General features: G+C 40.1%; 1 pseudogene; it reads right to left on the bottom strand.

Annotated features, from left to right (window-relative positions):
• The window catches only part of LOC137633715 (uncharacterized), a 196,510-nt pseudogene that overhangs the window by 148,310 nt on the left and 30,059 nt on the right, over nucleotides 1-18,141 (bottom strand).

Raw genomic sequence — 18,141 nt, 5'->3', positions numbered from 1 at the left:
AGTGCATTCTATTATTTGCGTGATGGTGACTCATTACTTTATATGACACTGTCATGTTGAAGATTTTTTAAATTGCTGGAGGCAAAGAATTTGTCGCATCAATTAACCCTTTTACCCCCAAATGACGTACTGGTACGTTTCACAAAACTCATCCCTTTACCCCCATGGACGTACCGGTACGTCCTTACAAGAAACTGCTATTTAAATTTTTTTTTGGCATATTTTTGATAATTTTTTAAGAAACTTCAGAAGAGAATGAGACCAACCTGACCTTTCTATGACAAAAATTAAGGCTGTTAGAGCAATTTGAAAAAAATATACTGCAAAATGTGCTGGGGAAAAAATAACCCCTTGGGGGTTAAGGGTTGGAAATTTCCAAAGAGCCTGGGGGTAAAAGGGTTAATAATCTCCTAAAAAATAATTTCACAATTTTAAAAGTGCAATCATCTGCAATCTAGATTCAGAGAAATCGATATTATAAAAATATAGGCGGAAATAAAAGCGAATTTGGAGGATTATGCCCAGTATATTGAGGAAATTAACCCTTTTACCCCCAGGTTATTTGGAAATTTCCAACCCTTAACCCCAAGGGGGTTATTTATTTCCCAGCACATTTTGCAGTATATTTTTTAAAATTGCTCTAACAGCCTTAATTTTCGTCATAGAGAGGTCAGGTTGGTCTCATTCTCTTGGAAAATGCCTGAATTTTCTCAAAAATTATCAAAAATATGAAAAAAAAAAAATTCAAATAGCAGTTTTTTGCAAGGACGTACCGGTACGTCCATGGAAGTAAAGGGATGAGTTTTGTGAAACGTACCAGTACGTCCTTTGGGGGTAAAAGGGTTAATGATATAAGAAAGGCTAGTAATGAAGAACCGCTTACAAAGAACGAGAACAAAGTCTTCCGAAAGTTCACTGGGAAGATTCCAAGGTTGGCAGAAAAATTAATAAAATTCCATAAGGAAAAATATTGATCTTTTCAATGATTTTAACTTGAAATATCAATAAATTTTCATAATAGATATTTTTGGAAGGAATTTTATGGTATTTTCAATGATATTTACATTGAAATATCAATAAATTTTCATAATAGAAATTTTTGGAAGGAATTCTATGATATTTTCAATGATATTTACATTGAAATATCAATAAATTTTCATAATAGAAATTTTTGGAAGGAATTTTATATTTTCAATGATTTTTTACATTGAAATATCAATAAATTTCCATAATGAAAATTATTTGAAGGAATTTCATGACATTTTCAATGATTTCTACATTGAAAAATCAATAAATTTTCATAATAGAAAATTTTTTAAAGGAATTTTATGATATTTTCAATGATTTCTACATTGAAATATCAATAAATTTTCATTATAGAAATTTTTGGAAGGAATTTTATGGTATTTTCAATAATTTTACATCGAAATATCAATAAATTTTCATAATAGAAATTTTTGGAAAGAATTTTATGATATTTTCAATGATGTTTACATTGAAATATCAATAAATTTTCATAATAGAAATTTTTGAAAGGAATTTTATGATATTTTCAATGATTTCTACATTGAAATATCAATAAATTTTCATTATAGAAATTTTTGGATGGAATTTTATGATATTTTCAATGATTTTTGCATTGAAATATCAATAAATTTTCATAAGGGAAATTTTTGGAAGGAATTTTATATTTTCAATGATATTTTACATTGAAAAATCAATAAATTTTCATATTAGAAATTTTTGGAAGGAATTTTATGATATTTTCAATGATATATACATTGAAAAATCAATAAATTCCCATAATGAAAATTGTCGGAAGGAATTTTATTTTTTTTTTCAATTACTACATTGAAAAATCAATAAATTTCCATAATGAAAATTATTTGAAGGAATTTTATGATCTTTTCAATAATTTTTTCATTGAAAAATTAATAAATTTTCATAATGTTGGAGGAAATTTTGATGGGCTGGATTTGACGATTGTACCACTCAAAATGTATTTGAAAAAAAAAGTCTATAATACATCTGCAGAACATAAAATAGTGAAAGAAGATTAAATCAAAAGAAAGAAAAATTAATTGACAGAGAATTCAAAGAAATTGAGTGCCAAATGTGGATGAGATCATGGTGAGGGGTAGATGGGAGATGGTTTGGGCATGCTCTTCGCCCTCCCCAAGAGAGATTAGTTCACCAAACTTTCAACTGGGCTCCACAAGGCACTAAAAGAGTTGGAAGATCCAGACCTACATGGCTGAGGGAGCCCAAGGCACTAAAAGAGTTGGAAGGCCCAGACCTACATGGCTGAGGGAGCCCAAGGCACTAAAAGAGTTGGAAGATCCAGACCTACATGGCTGAAGGAGCCCAAGGCACTAAAAGAGTTGGAAGATCCAGACCTACATGGCTGAGGGAGCCCAAGGGACTAAAAAAGTTGGAAGATCCAGACCTACATGGCTGAGGGAGCCCAAGGCACTAAAAGAGTTGGACGACCCAGACCTACATGACTGAGGGAGCCCAAGGCACTAAAAGAGTTGGAAGGCCCAGACCTACATGGCTGAGGGAGCCCAAGGCACTAAAAGAGTTGGAAGACCCAGACCTACATGGCTGAGGACTATGAGGCGTGAAGCAAAGGATGATGAGTGGAGAAGGATTGAATTAACCCTTTTACCCCCATGGATGTACCGGTACGTCCTTACAAAAAACTGCTATTTACAATTTTTTTTATTTTTGATAATTTTTTGAGAAACATCAGGCATTTTCCAAGAGAATGAGACCAACCTGACCTCTCTCTGATGAAAATTAAGGCTGTTAGAGCAATTTGAAAAATATATACTGCAAAATGTGCTTAAATAAAAAATAACCCCTTGGGGTTAAAGGGTTGGAAAGTTCCAAATAGCCTGGGGGTAAAAGGGTTAAAAGCTAGAGATAGAGACGACTGGGAAAATCTAACCGACGCCCTTTGCGTCACCCGGCTTAGTAGGAGATGATGATGATGATGATGATGATGATGATGAAATTGAACAAGGTCATTCAATTTAAATAAAATAAACTCTTAAATCAGTGTAAATAAAAAGTAAAATTTACAAGATGTTCCAAATTAACCCTTTTACCCCCGGGGTATTTGGAAATTTCCAACCCTTAACCCCCAGGGGGTTATTTTTTTCCCAGCACATTTTGCAGTATATTTTCTTTAAATTGCTCTAACAACCTTAATTTTTGTCATAGAGAGGTCAGGTTGGTCTCATTCTCTTGGAAAATGCCTGAATTTTCTCAAAAAATTATCAAAAAATATGAAAAACAAATTCTTAAAGCATTTTTTTTGCAAGGACGTACCTGTACGTCCGTGGGGGTAAAGGGATGGCTTTTGTGAAACGTACCAGTACGTCCTTTGGGGGTAAAAGGGTTAAAGGAGATTTGACCTTGATTAATAATTATTCTTAACCAGTGTACACAACCAGTCAAAATGATGGCTATATATTTATATATGCACAGACACAGATTCAATCCTTCTCAACCCCTCCCCCTTTACTAACTATAACCCATCTTACCAGGGTATGAATACTTCCTCTCCCTATCTGAGGGACAGGGAGAGACTGAGTAGTTATACGTCTGGCAATACCGCCAAGCGGGACCTGAAATGTGTGTGTATATATATATATATATATATATATATATATATATATATATATATATATATATATATATATATATATATATATATATATATATATGGTGCAAATAAGTACAATGTCGTGTATGAAAGTTAATCCGATTTACTGGAGAACAAAAACCCCAAAGGCAAGTTTGCCATTTGGCGAAGTTTTCCGAAACGAGGAATCTAATAAATTATTAAACGACAGTGTTTATTTAGTTGAAGTTATTGGACAACTAATGCTTGGAGATTAGTTAACCCTTATATCCCCAGGGTATTTAGAAATTTCCAACCCTTAACCCCCAAGGGGTTATTTTATCCCCAGCACATTTTGCAGTATATTTTTTTTTAAAATTGCTCTAACGGCCTTAATTTTCGTCATAGAGAGGTCAGGTTGGTCTCATTCTCTTGGAAAATGCCTGAATTTTCTCAAAAAATTATAAAAAATATGCAAAATAATTTTTAAATATTATTTTTTTGCAAGGACGTACCGTTACGTCCATGGGGGTAAAGGGATGAGTTTTGTGAAACGTACCAGTACGTCCATGGGGGTAAAGGGATGAGTTTTTGTGAAACGTACCAGTACGTCCATGGGGGTAAAGGGATGAGTTTTGTGAAACGTACCAGTACGTCCATGGGGGTAAGGGGATGAGTTTTGTGAAACGTACCAGTACGTCCATGGGGGTAAAGGGATGAGTTTTGTGAAACGTACCAGTACGTCCATGGGGGGTAAGGGGATGAGTTTTGTGAAACGTACCAGTACGTCCATGGGGGTAAAGGGATGAGTTTTGTGAAACGTACCAGTACGTCCTTTGGGGGTAAAGGGATGAGTTTTGTGAAACGTACCAGTACGTCCATGGGGGTAAGGGGATGAGTTTTGTGAAACGTACCAGTACGTCCATGGGGGTAAAGGGATGAGTTTTGTGAAACGTACCAGTACGTCCATGGGGGTAAGGGGATGAGTTTTGTGAAACGTACCAGTACGTCCATGGGGGTAAAGGGATGAGTTTTGTGAAACGTACCAGTACGTCCATGGGGGTAAAGGGATGAGTTTTGTGAAACGTACCAGTACGTCCATGGGGGTAAGGGGATGAGTTTTGTGAAACGTACCAGTACGTCCATGGGGGTAAAGGGATGAGTTTTGTGAAACGTACCAGTACGTCCATGGGGGTAAGGGGATGAGTTTTGTGAAACGTACCAGTACGTCCATGGGGGTAAGGGGATGAGTTTTGTGAAACGTACCAGTACGTCCTTTGGGGGTAAAGGGATGAGTTTTGTGAAACGTACCAGTACGTCCATGGGGGTAAGGGGATGAGTTTTGTGAAACGTACCAGTACGTCCATGGGGGTAAGGGGATGAGTTTTGTGAAACGTACCAGTACGTCCATGGGGGTAAGGGGATGAGTTTTGTGAAACGTACCAGTACGTCCATGGGGGTAAGGGGATGAGTTTTGTGAAACGTACCAGTACGTCCATGGGGGTAAAGGGATGAGTTTTGTGAAACGTACCAGTACGTCCATGGGGGTAAGGGGATGAGTTTTGTGAAACGTACCAGTACGTCCATGGGGGTAAAGGGATGAGTTTTGTGAAACGTACCAGTACGTCCATGGGGGTAAGGGGATGAGTTTTGTGAAACGTACCAGTACGTCCATGGGGGTAAAGGGATGAGTTTTGTGAAACGTACCAGTACGTCCATGGGGGTAAAGGGATGAGTTTTGTGAAACGTACCAGTACGTCTATGGGGGTAAGGGGATGAGTTTTGTGAAACGTACCAGTACGTCCATGGGGGTAAAGGGATGAGTTTTGTGAAACGTACCAGTACGTCCATGGGGGTAAGGGGATGAGTTTTGTGAAACGTACCAGTACGTCCATGGGGGTAAGGGGATGAGTTTTGTGAAACGTACCAGTACGTCCATGGGGGTAAAGGGATGAGTTTTGTGAAACGTACCAGTACGTCCATGGGGGTAAGGGGATGAGTTTTGTGAAACGTACCAGTACGTCCTTTGGGGGTAAAAGGGTTAATTGATTGACTGATTGAGTGTTTTCTGGCATCCTAACATCTAATGTCATTGATGCCGATATAATGTTATAAATACAGAATAAAAGGAAATTCAATTTAAAACAATAAAATTAATGATATCCTTATAAAAGTTGAATAGCTCCCAGAACTACTACTTTTGAAATAAATCTAAAAATACTGCTCATGGTACGACAAGGGAGGAAAGGTACCTGCTAAATACTATACAGATGGTCGGCGTACTTTAGAAAGTATGGCATTGACGAAACAGGTCGAAAGGAAATTGTTGGGAACACCGTGATTGGTTTGAAAATAAAAATTAACCCTTTTACCCTCAAAGGACGTACTGGTACGTTTCACAAAACTCATCCCTTTACCCCCATGGACGTACCAGTACGTCCTTGCAAAAAAATGCTATTTAAATGTTTATTTTTCATATTTTTGATAATTTTTTGAGAAACTTCAGGCATTTTCCAAGAGAATGAGACCAACCTGACCTCTCTATGACAAAAATTAAGGCTGTTAGAGCAATTTAAAAAAAAATATACTGTAAAATGTGCTGTGAAAAAAATAACCCCCTGGGGATTAAGGGTTGGAAATTTCCAAATAGCCTGGGGGTAAAAGGGTTAAGGGATAAAGAAGTAGAATCATAAAGTTGGTTAGACACCAAAGATATGATAATGGATATACTCAAAAGAAATCCGAGGACATAGTGGAGATTTTGATTACCGGAAAATTAAGCGACTCTAAAAACGAGGACAATCTTGTTAATTTCGAAACATCGATTGATTGATTCATTGAAAGTTTTCTGGTATCCCGACATCTAAGGTCATTGACGCCGATATCAAACAAATGAAACAAAAAAGGGGACCTCTACTCTCTACGTTCCTCCCAGCCTGACAAGGGACTCAACCGAGTTCGGCTGGTACTGCTAGGATGCCACAGCCCACCCTCCCCCGTTATCCACCACAGATGAAGCTTCATAACGCTGAATCCCATACTGCTGCTACCTCCGCGTCATCCAAGGTGACCGGAGGAAGCAGCAGGGCCTACCGGAACTGCGTCACAATCGCTCGCCATTCATTCCTATTTCTAGCACGCTCTCTTGCCTCTCTCACATCTATCTTCCTATCACCCAGAGCTTTCCTCACTCCATCCATCCACCCACCCAAACCTTACCCTTCCTCTTGTACTTCTCCCATCAACTCTTGCATTCATCACCTTCTTTAGCAGACAGCCATTTTTCATTCTCTCAACATGGCCAAACCAACTCAACACATTCATATCCACTCTAGCTGCTAACTCATTTCTTACACCCGTTCTCACCCTCACCACTTCGTTCCTAACCCCATCTACTTTTTATATCACATATAAAAAATAAAAAGAATACATTACTCAATTAAAACCATAGAAGTTAAGATGTCATTATACAAGTTAAATAGTAAGATTAAAGATAAGAAAATAACCACCCAATTGATTTAAAATTACCTTTTGGACGTTACCTATAGTTCGGTTTACTGTAATCAATTTAATATTAACTTAATATTAACTTACCTTGTGATGGTTCCGTTTGCAATACACCATATCCAAACGCATAAACCTTTAACCCTTTTACCCCCAAAGGACGTACTGGTACGTTTCACAAAACTCATCCCTTTACCCCCATGGACGTACCGGTACGTCCTTGCAAAAAAATGCTATTTAAAATTTTTTGAGAAAATTCAGGCATTTTCCAAGAGAATGAGACCAACCTGACCTCTCTATGACAAAAATTAAGGCTGTTAGAGCAATTTTAAAAAAATATACTGCTAAATGTGCTTGAAAAAAAACTAACCCTTGGGGGTTAAGGGTTGGAAATTTCCAAATAGCCTGGGGGTTAAAGGGTTAAAAATGTTCACGACGGAAATGTTATGTAATATTATAACCATACCGCTATAATTATATATCTACTAATAACACATTTACCAATTGTTTGTTTAACGAGCGTAAAACAAAAGAGAAAGAGGGGGGGGGGGGAATAACGGACTATAGGCAGGAATCTGAACAAGGCAAACGGCCAGTTTGCTTCCAGACTCGAGCCGTAACAGTGAGCACATTTCTATAAGGCTGGATATATAAAGACACTACAGTACAAAGAGAAGAACGTCTCTTTTTCATATTCCATCGGAAGATATTTTAACGAATAACATTCGAATAGGGAGATTCAGGCAGTTTCTCTTCGTCAACGGGAAACTTGAGCCCATTGCCTGGCCCTCCCGGGTCCTACCATGATGAGAGGGGAACTGTCTTGTTCCTTGCTTTCTCTGACGTTCATAAATAATGAATAACCTTTTAATGTTTAAACGGATATGGGACTTTTAAAACCTTTCAAATTATTAACACCTATATAACCTTTAAAAAACTGCCTCTCTCCCCATCAAGAATTTTTAAAACCTTTAAAAAACTGCCTCTCTCGCCATCAAGGATTTTTAAAACCTTTAAAAAACTGCCTCTCTCCCCATCAAGGATTTTTAAAACCTTTAAAAAACTGCCTCTTTCGCCATCAAGGATTTTTCAAACCTTTAAAAAAACTGCCTCTCTCCCTATCAAGGATTTCTAAAACCTTTAAAAAACTGCCTCTCTCCCCATCAAGGATTTTTAAAACCTTTAAAAAACTGCCTCTCTCTCCAATCAAGGATTTTTCAAACCTTTAAAAGACTGCCTCTCTCGCCATCAAGGATTTTTAAAACCTTTAAAAAACTGCCTCTCTCGCCATCAAGGGTTTTTAAAACCTTTAAAAAAACTGCCTCTCTCCCTATCAAGGATTTCTAAAACCTTTAAAAAACTGCCTCTCTCCCCATCAAGGATTTTTCAAACCTTCAAAAAACTGTCTCTCTCCCCATCAAGGATTTTTAAAACCTTTAAAAAACTGCCTCTCTCCCTATCAAGGATTTCTAAAACCTTTAAAAAACTGCCTCTCTCGCCATCAAGGATTATTAATACCTTTAAAAAACAGCCTCTCTCTCCATCAAAGATTTTAAAAACCTTTAAAAAACTGCCTCTCTCCCCAAAGGATTTTTAAAACCTTTAAAAAAACTGCCTCTCTCTCCATCAAGGATTTTTAAAACCTTTAAAAAACTGCCTCTCTCGCCATCAAGGGTTTTTAAAACCTTTAAAAAACTGCCTCTCTCTCCATCAAGGATTTTTAAAACCTTTAAAAACTGCCTCTATCCCCCTCAAGGATTTTTAAAACCTTTAAAAAACTGCCTCTCTCCCCATCAAGGATTTTTAAAACCTTTAAAAAACTGCCTCTCTCCCCATCAAGGATTTTTAAAACCTTTAAAAAACTGCCTCTCTCTCCATCAAGGATTTTTAAAACCTTTAAAAAACTGCCTCTCTCCCCATCAAGGATTTTTAAAACCATTAAAAAACTGCCTCTCTCGCCATCAAGGATTTTTAAAACCTTTAAAATACTGCCTCTCTCGCCATCAAGGATTTTTAAAACCTTTAAAAAACTGCCTCTCTCTCCCCCAAGGATTTTTAAAACCTTTAAAAACTGCCTCTCTCGCCATCAAGGATTTTTAAAACCTTTAAAAAACTGCCTCTCTCTCCCCCAAGGATTTTTAAAACCTTTAAAAAAACTGCCTCTCTCACCATCAAGGATTATTAAAACCTTTAAAAAACTGCCTCTCTCGCCATCAAGGATTTTTCAAACCTTTAAAAGACTGCCTCTCTCGCCATCAAGGATTTTTAAAACCTTTAAAAAACTGCCTCTCTCGCCATCAAGGGTTTTTAAAACCTTTAAAAAAACTGCCTCTCTCCCTATCAAGGATTTCTAAAACCTTTAAAAAACTGCCTCTCTCCCCATCAAGGATTTTTCAAACCTTCAAAAAACTGTCTCTCTCCCCATCAAGGATTTTTAAAACCTTTAAAAAACTGCCTCTCTCCCTATCAAGGATTTCTAAAACCTTTAAAAAACTGCCTCTCTCTCCATCAAGGTTTTTAAAACCTTTAAAAACTGCCTCTGTCTCCCCATCAAGGATTTTTAAAACCTTTAAAAAACTGCCTCTCTCTCCAATCAAGGATTTTTAAAACCTTTAAAAAACTGCCTCTCTCGCCATCAAGGATTTTTCAAACCTTTAAAAAACTGCCTCTCTCTCCATCAAGGATTTTTAAAATCTTTAAAAACTGCCTCACTCCCCATGAAGGATTTTTAAAACCTTTAAAACACTGCCTCTCTCGCCATCAAGGATTTTTAAAACCTTTAAAAAACTGCCTCTCTCACCATCAAGGATTTTTAAAACCTTTAAAAAACTGCCTGTCTCACCATCAAGGATTTTTAAAACCTTTAAAAAACTGCCTCTCTCACCATCAAAGATTTTTCAAACTTTTAAAAAACTGCCTCTCCCGCCATCAAGGATTTCTAAAACCTATAAAAAACTGCCTCTCTCGTCATCAAAGATTTTTATAACCTTTAAAAAACTGCCTCTCTCCCCATCAAGGATTTTTAAAACCTATAAAAAAACTGCCTCTCTAGCCATCAAGGATTTTTAAAACCTTTAAAAAACTGCCTCTCTCTCCATCAAGGTTTTTAAAACCTTTAAAAACTGCCTCTCTCTCCCCATCAAGGATTTTTAAAACCTTTAAAAAACTGCCTCTCTCTCCAATCAAGGATTTTTAAAACCTTTAAAAAACTGCCTCTCTCGCCATCAAGGATTTTTAAAACCTTTAAAAAACTGCCTCTCTCCCCATCAAGGATTTTTCAAACCTTTAAAAAACTGCCTGCATCTCTCATTAAAAGGAAAACTGGCAAAACTGCGGGTACTCACCACATGGCCTGTACGGAGATCGGCTTGAAGATATGCTTCCTGCCGCCAGTCGAGACGCTGAAGCCCCTGAAATAAAGAGATGGATCGGCATTAGGGGCGGCATCGAATCGTAACAGAATCGAGGGAGTGAATGTGTAATAATTATTATTACATGTTTAAAACACATGACGTAATATGTCATTTTGGATGAAGATGCTAGCCGTGGGACTTGCTGTAGTCATTCAAATCATAAACAGGACGCACAATGCAGCCTCAATAATGTAACATTTTTCTTAAAACGTCAACACCAATGCATCAGCGTGTGAAAGTTTGTGACGTCACCGGATGCAGGTGTCTTCCGAGATTGTGACAAAACTGCTATATCAACTAAGCATACGATATCTGTGATATCGATAATTTAGTCAGTTCATATCTATACTTCACCAGAATTGGTCATCTGACCAAACCAGCTCCCTCCTCAGATGGAGATGTTTAACTCTTTTGTTTTTAACAAATAAATACTTTTAAAGCTAATAAGATGTACTTCGTTATCCAGCTTATCACATCTTAAACAACACATACTCAATGTGTGCTTATAAAAGTAGCACACTTATAAATGTACTTCACTGGGACAGGTATAAACTTTCTCTCGCTTGAGGGTACACTCGAGCACACAACTGTGAATGTATTTTTATTCGTGGGTACCAATTTTCGTTGTTTTATAAAAATATGTTGGTTCGCGGATTCTTAAATTTGTGGAATTCTGTTTTGGAACTTTTACCTTTTTGGTTTTTAGTTGAACCCCAATTATGATAAAGTGTTCATCTGCAATGCAATAATTATCATAGTGCACAATAAAATAAAAAATATAATTAGTAATCCACAAAGGTTTCGAAAATGTAGGTCACCAACACAAATCGAATGTGTCCAAGCTCAATACTAAATTCTGAGAGTGTATAAAAATTTTCGTTGGGTTTTTAAATTCGTGGATTCGCCCACCCACGAAGACCACGAAAATTGTTACACCACGAACAAAAATACTTTCACAGTAATAATAATAATAATAAGGATAGGGAAGTGGAGAAAATGGGGAAAGGAAGAGTACCCCTGGATACAATCCAGTTTATAGCTCAAAGGCAGGTACTCGGGATGGGAAAGATTAAGGAAATAGGGAGAAAGAGAAGTACAGAAGAAGACTAACAGAGGGGCAGACCCTCTTGCGATATTAGGGAATCGGTATTTTATCTTATTTCTCTTCCTCTTATTTTTTTTTCAAGTTTTTATTGTTTATTTATGAAAGATCTCTTTAACCCTTTTACCCCCAAAGGACGTACTGGTACGTTTCACAAAAGCCATCCCTTTACCCCCATGGACGTACCGGTACGTCCTTGCAAAAAAATGCTATTTATATTCTTTTTTGCATATTTTTGATAATTTTTTCAGAAACTTCAGGTGTTTTCCAAGAGAATGAGACCAACCTGACCTCTCTATGGCAAAAATTAAGGCTGTTAGAGCAATTTAAAAAAATTATATTGCAAAATGTGCTTGAAAAAAAAAATAACCCTTGGGGGTAAAGGGTTTGAAAGTTCCAAATAGCCTGGTGGTAAAAGGGTTAATGTTCTTAAAATATTTTATTTCAATTGTTCATTACTTCTCATGTAGTTTATTTATTTCCTTGTTTCCTTTCCTCACTAGGCTATTCTTCCCTGTTGGAGCCATTGGGCTTATAGCATCTTGCTTTTCCAACTAGGGTTGTAGCCTAGCTAGTAATAATATTATTATTAATATTACTTGTCAAATTTTATTTATGTGGAATTTATTGTTCACTTTGGTCTGAAATACAATATGAAACTCGTTTTACAATTTAAGAAATTACGAACTTAACTTAAAATCGAGACTTAAGTCTTGGGGTAAGCTAAGGAAATGGGAGTCTTAGAGGGGTTGAATTCTCTCTCTCTCTCTCTCTCTCTCTCTCTCTCTCTCTCTCTCTCTCTCTCTCTCTCTCTCTCTCTCTCTCTCTCTCTCTCTCTCTCTCTCTCTCTCTCTCTCTCTCCCCGACAGGTAAGTAGGTAAGGATACGGCTCCTATGTTAGGTCAGGTGGGGGAACCTTTGGTCAAGTGTGTTCTTACGTTTGTTTCAATTTAAAAGCGTAGCTTTTCAGTCGTGATTTATGAAACTTTACAACCGGTGTGTCCAACAAACCACAGGGGCTCCATATCTGGTAACATTTCAAAATTAAATGACATTAAGTTTAGATAAATAACAAATATTGACGGAGAAGAAAATCAGAGATATAAACACATACATATACCAAGGCATTTCCCCCAATTTTGGGGGGTAGCCGACATCAACAAATGAAACAAAACAAAAAAGGGGACCTCTACTCTCTACGTTCCTCCCAGCCTAACAAGGGACTCAACCGAGTTCAGCTGGTACTGCTAGGGTGTCACAGCCCACCCTCCCCCATTATCCACCACAGATGAAGCTTCATAATGCTGAATCCCCTACTGCTGCTACCTCCGCGGTCATCTAAGGCACTGGAGGAAGCAGCAGGGCCTACCGGAACTGCGTCACAATCGCTCGCCATTCATTCCTATTTTTAGCACGCTCTCTTGCCTCTCTCACATCTATCCTCCTATAAACACAGCCGTTGATAAACAATAAAAGAGAGAGGGAACAGCAAGAAATATTATCAGCACAAGAATGACCTAAAATTAACAATCTTCTATCGTGTATTGACAACAAATATTGATAGAAATGAAATGGATAAGAGATTGAAAAAGTAAAATCTAAAAATAAAAAATAGAAATTGGAATAACCACACGGTATAGCAAACTTTCAAATGGGCTCCCCTAAGCACTAGAAGAGTTAGAAGACCCAGGCCTACATGGCTGAGGAATATGAAGTGTGAAGTAGATGATGAAAGGAGGAGTATAAATTAAAAAGCTCAAGATAGAGACGGCTGGCGACATCTAACCGAGGACCTTTGTGTCTATAGGCGTAGGAGGGGGAGGAAGAGATGATGATCAGAGGGATGGGTAGGTTGAAAGAAGTAGATAAAAAGCTGTAGATAAACAAAATAAGAGAGAGAACCACAAGTAAAATAACCAGAGAAAGAATCTGCATAAAATTAACAAGCTTCTTTATCTTATATAGACAATGAATATCGATGGAAAAGAAATCGAAAGAAGATATGAACAGTGAAAACCTAAAATAAAAGCCATAAATAAACAATAAAAGAGAACAGCGAGACAAATAAACAGAGCGAGAATTTACCTAGATTTCAAAAGTAAGAAAGAGAACTATTTCGGAACATGAATAGAATCTCGCTTTTCGATTGATGGAAAGGTGGACATTAAAATGTGTCAGCGGTGAAGAAGAGTGACCGACCTCACAATAAAATATCCCTCTTGTTTAATTTTTTTTTTTTTTCTAAACCGCACCTTAGCGAAAGAAGTACTTTTCGCACGATTATATTATTATTTTTGGGCTCAAGCCATGTCGTCCTGATGGAAGTTCCTTAAAGGCAGCTTCCTAGGGTATATTACAACTACAGCGATATTCCCAGAGAATTTACCTTCAGGTACCCAGAATTCTAACTCCTGGAGCGAGTATCCCTAAAAAAGACCTTAGGGATATCGTAAATATCAGTGGACGTATTCTTGACACGCCTCATAGCAATCTATACCCCGAATAGAGTTAACACTTCGTAGGGGTAAAATGGCAAGAAAACGAAAACGATAAGAAAGGGGGGGAGCCGTTCATAAGGCATCCCTCCTCCCCGTTTCGAAAGCGTGCCCTGCGCCGCTCACGGCGCCATCTGTATTCCTTTTTGCGTAGCTCTACGACTCGGTGTATTTTCCCTGTTTACTACCCAATCTTGGAATTTTCTCGTTAATAATGCTTTCTCCAACTTCTTCTGCCTCGGATAAGTTGAGTATTATTTCTTTTATGTATAAATGTAGGCTCTTGGTTAAAATTAAAGTTATTAAAAGAGTTATCTTTGATACAAGAGCTGTTGCCTGCTGGAGGCATCATGGATGCTGTCGCTCGCTAGAATAGGATTTATTTGTTAGCAAGAGCGACGTTCCCAGCCCCCTTTGCACTTAAATATTAGCTACTTAGCTTATTTAGGAATTCTGTTATGATGCGATAGTAGTGTGCCTGGCGAAATTGCCAAGGCTACCAACACTAGTCTTCGTAGGCTAGTTGTTGGCCTATGTACTTCCTGCATGATAATTAGTCTTCCAAATGTGAATTTATTGCTTTAAGCGTTAGGCAACGTTATACATATTAGTCCTTTTCGAGTACCTTCCAAGATAGTATTGATGTGAGTTTCGGTGAATTAGGTAATCGATTCTCTTAGTGCCTAGGCTAGGTTGTCTTAGGTCATTATAATATTATCTGTTCCCCGTTTGCTCCCTTCTCTTTGGGGAAGGGGCAAACCCTTTCCCTCTGTTTAAGCCTTAGGCTTAACTCTAGTGGTTTATTTGAATTAATCTTCAAATATATCTATGCTGGAGTAGTACTGTACTTTCCCGTTCCAACAGTATTGGTTCAGAGGGTGACAGTACAACAGTGTTTAGTCTGAGCCCGGTTTGTCTGGCATGGGGCAGAGTCTCCCTTGCCGATTGACTCGGGCACTAAGGGTTCCCCCCTTAGTCCACCTTGTTGGGTTCCAGTAGTGATCCCTTTACTCGGTGACTCATCAGACTGTCCTTGCCGTTCCGGTCTCGGGATATGTTCCCTTTTCTGGAAAGGCAATTCCTTCCTTGCCGTGGTTCGTGGGAGGCAGCCAGTAGTGCCGGCCTCCCTCTCGGGTCTTTCTCTAACTGAGATGAACTGTCTTAGTTGGGAATGACCCTTAACCAAGGTAAGGTTGGATAGGACCCTCTGTCCTTCCCTTCTCTTTTTCCGTTCATTGTGTCAGTCGTCTGCATCCTTGCCTAGCCTAGGTTGGGATGAGGAACTGACGTGGTCTCCTGTCGGCCGGCAAAGTGTGCCGACCGGCAGAGACCATTACTGTGAGTGCTGCCCGGTCCTTTCTTGGTCCCTCTATCGCTGCCGTCTGAAAATTCAGTAGGCAGCGGTTAGGAAGCTAGACTTAGTGTCTCCCCCTTCCTTTCGGCACTCTTTCGGGTGCCGGGCCCAGAGACTTATAGTCTCTTAACCCGGCACTCATTCTTTTGTCTTAGTATGTGTTGTCCTTGCCGTCTGCCGGCCTACAGGCCGGCCGTCGGTGGGGAGGGGTGTTCTCCAGTTCTCTTGCTGTCGGTCGGCGTTGGGTGTATACCTTTGCCGGCCGGTCTATTGCTCATCTGCCGGCCACTACAAGTGGGGCCGGCAGCCGAGCGCTGCCTAGTGTGTGGGGGCCAGCCGGCAGGGTTTGTTTACTGCTGCCGGCCGGCCCGCGACACTGCCCAGTCAGCCGGCCACTAAATATGATGGCCGGCAACTCAGTGCAAACCGGGTGGCTACGGTCTGGCAACCACTGCCGGCCGGTTCAGGCATGGGTTCTGGAGTTCTCCCCAATAAAGGTGATCTGATGTTGTGTACTTGAGATCTACCTTTCGAAAACAAGGGAGGGGGGGGGGTGCTGAGCGGCAATAGCCGGCTGGCACACCACCCTCAGGTACTGTATCAGTCCTCTCTTGGTGGTATATTCAACCAAGGGAGTTCATGATGTAGTAGGTTACAACACTGTCTTTTCTATCTTACTTGTGTTACTGGTATAATCACCTGGTGTCGCCTTACAAGGATAAAAGATAATTCTTTTATTCCTGGCCAGAATGGTATTATTTTACCTTAGGTGTGAGCTACACCTAATTTCCTTTGGAAATACGTTCTCTGGTTATTCTAGTAAAGACTAACTATGTGACTTGGCCGGTGGGCTTCCACAGGTGTTTGTGTGGGTTTCACAAGTAGGTGTCTTTCCCTTATTCTTTTGTTGAATACTCATTTGTTACATGTGAATTAAAATTCACTTGATATTCATGGAAATTTTTCTTCTTTTACAGGAGGAGCATCCGAAGTGTGATAGTGTCTTCTGCAATGTCCGCAGTAAGAACTTTTGCGGACATACCTCGTGTAGGAGGCACGCGGCTTGTGCAGCCTCCAATGATGAACATCGTTACTGGGATCCGCAGGTATGTGCTGTATGTACTAACCTGCTATCAGAGGCTTTTGAATCCCCTAGGTCGGCGGAGTCAAGAGATGCAGCGAGGGAGAGGCTTCGTGTATGGGTAAGGGGTTTTCAGAAAAACACCACTGGACCTTATCTTCCTAACGAGAAGATGAGGGCATACCTTTTTCCCAAGGCTTCCCCTGATGCTGTTGTTCCCCAGCCTCGGCCGGAGATCCCTCTGATCCAGATCCCAGTGGAGGAGGATGTCGCTGACGCCTTGCAGGACATCCAGTTGGACGACAAGATGTCCGACTTGTCTGATCGTGCGGAGCAGGATCTCCTCGCAGAGGGCGAGGAGCAGGATCGAGATCCTATTGCCGTGGAGGAAGAGGTTCCCGTATCATCAGACGTGCCGGTTCAGGTCCCTGAACCTATCCCCTCTACCTCGTCCGCTCTTCCAGCAGAGCTTGGACAGGCTCTCTCTTCCATCGTTGGTATGATCCAACAGATGCAGAGGGAGAATAATCAGAAGGCCGCTACTTTGGAGCTCCAGATGCAGAAGATCACAGCATCACGTGGACCTCCAAAGAAGCTCAACGTTAAGGACCTTCCTCTGTGCTCGGATGCCAACCCGTGGAGATATGCCGAGCACATGCCGATGACGATTGGGAAGATCGTCATGTCGGAGAAACTGGGTTCAGTTCCCCTTGAGGAGGTGGAATTCTGGCCCAGTAGAGGGGCCTACCCGGACTGCTATGTCCGTTTGAAGAAGGAGCCGGCTTCGAAGGAGGAGACGGAACCAAAGGAAGTGATTATCCTAGATCACTCCAAGGCTCAAGCCACTTTGACAGCTGCTTTAAAGGAGAGGGGGTTCTCAAACTCGAAGGTTGCCGCCTTGAGCAAGAAACACCCCTCCTTTGTATCCTCCCCGGCTAGGGTCTTCCCCTTTATGCAAAAGGGGTTTGCGGCCGTCATCAAGGCAGTTGAAGCTGGCAAGCCGTGCCCGTCTTTGGAGGAATGTAAACCTCTATCGCTGGCATTGCCAATGGATAACAAGGACTGGAAGGAGGTGCACCTTACTTTCTCGGTTGGGAAGTTGGACGCCGACATTGCAGGACAGCAGTTCGGCGAAAACCTTCCCAAGTTGTCGGAATTCCTTCTACGGAGGGAATTGGACACAAAGGAGCGCCTGGCAGCCTCGATGTCTCTCCAGACCAACATGGAGACGATGGCTAGCGACCCCAAGATGCCAGAGATGTTCATGGTTATGGCCAAAATCCATCTGGCCACAGTAACCAAGGACCTCTATTGCTTTGTTAAAGCAAGGAGAGCCTGTAGGGAGTTTGTGTTTGCCTCGGCCACAGTGAGGCACGAACCCAAGAGGCTAATTTCATCCAACATCTGGGGTAAAGATCTCTTTCCCAAGGACGTGGTCAAAGAGATCGTGGACAAGGCTGCCACTGAGAACCGCAATCTTCTCCTGAAGTGGGGCCTGTCCCTTAAGAGGAAGTCTTCTCCGGATGAGGGCCCTCAGCCGAAAGGAAAGGCGAAGAAGTCAAGG

The sequence above is a fragment of the Palaemon carinicauda genome, chromosome 43, assembly GCF_036898095.1.
Source record: "Palaemon carinicauda isolate YSFRI2023 chromosome 43, ASM3689809v2, whole genome shotgun sequence".
Lineage (NCBI taxonomy): Eukaryota > Metazoa > Arthropoda > Malacostraca > Decapoda > Palaemonidae > Palaemon > Palaemon carinicauda.
Note: the sequence above shows the minus strand (reverse complement) of the source record. Positions and strands in the feature narration are given on the sequence as shown.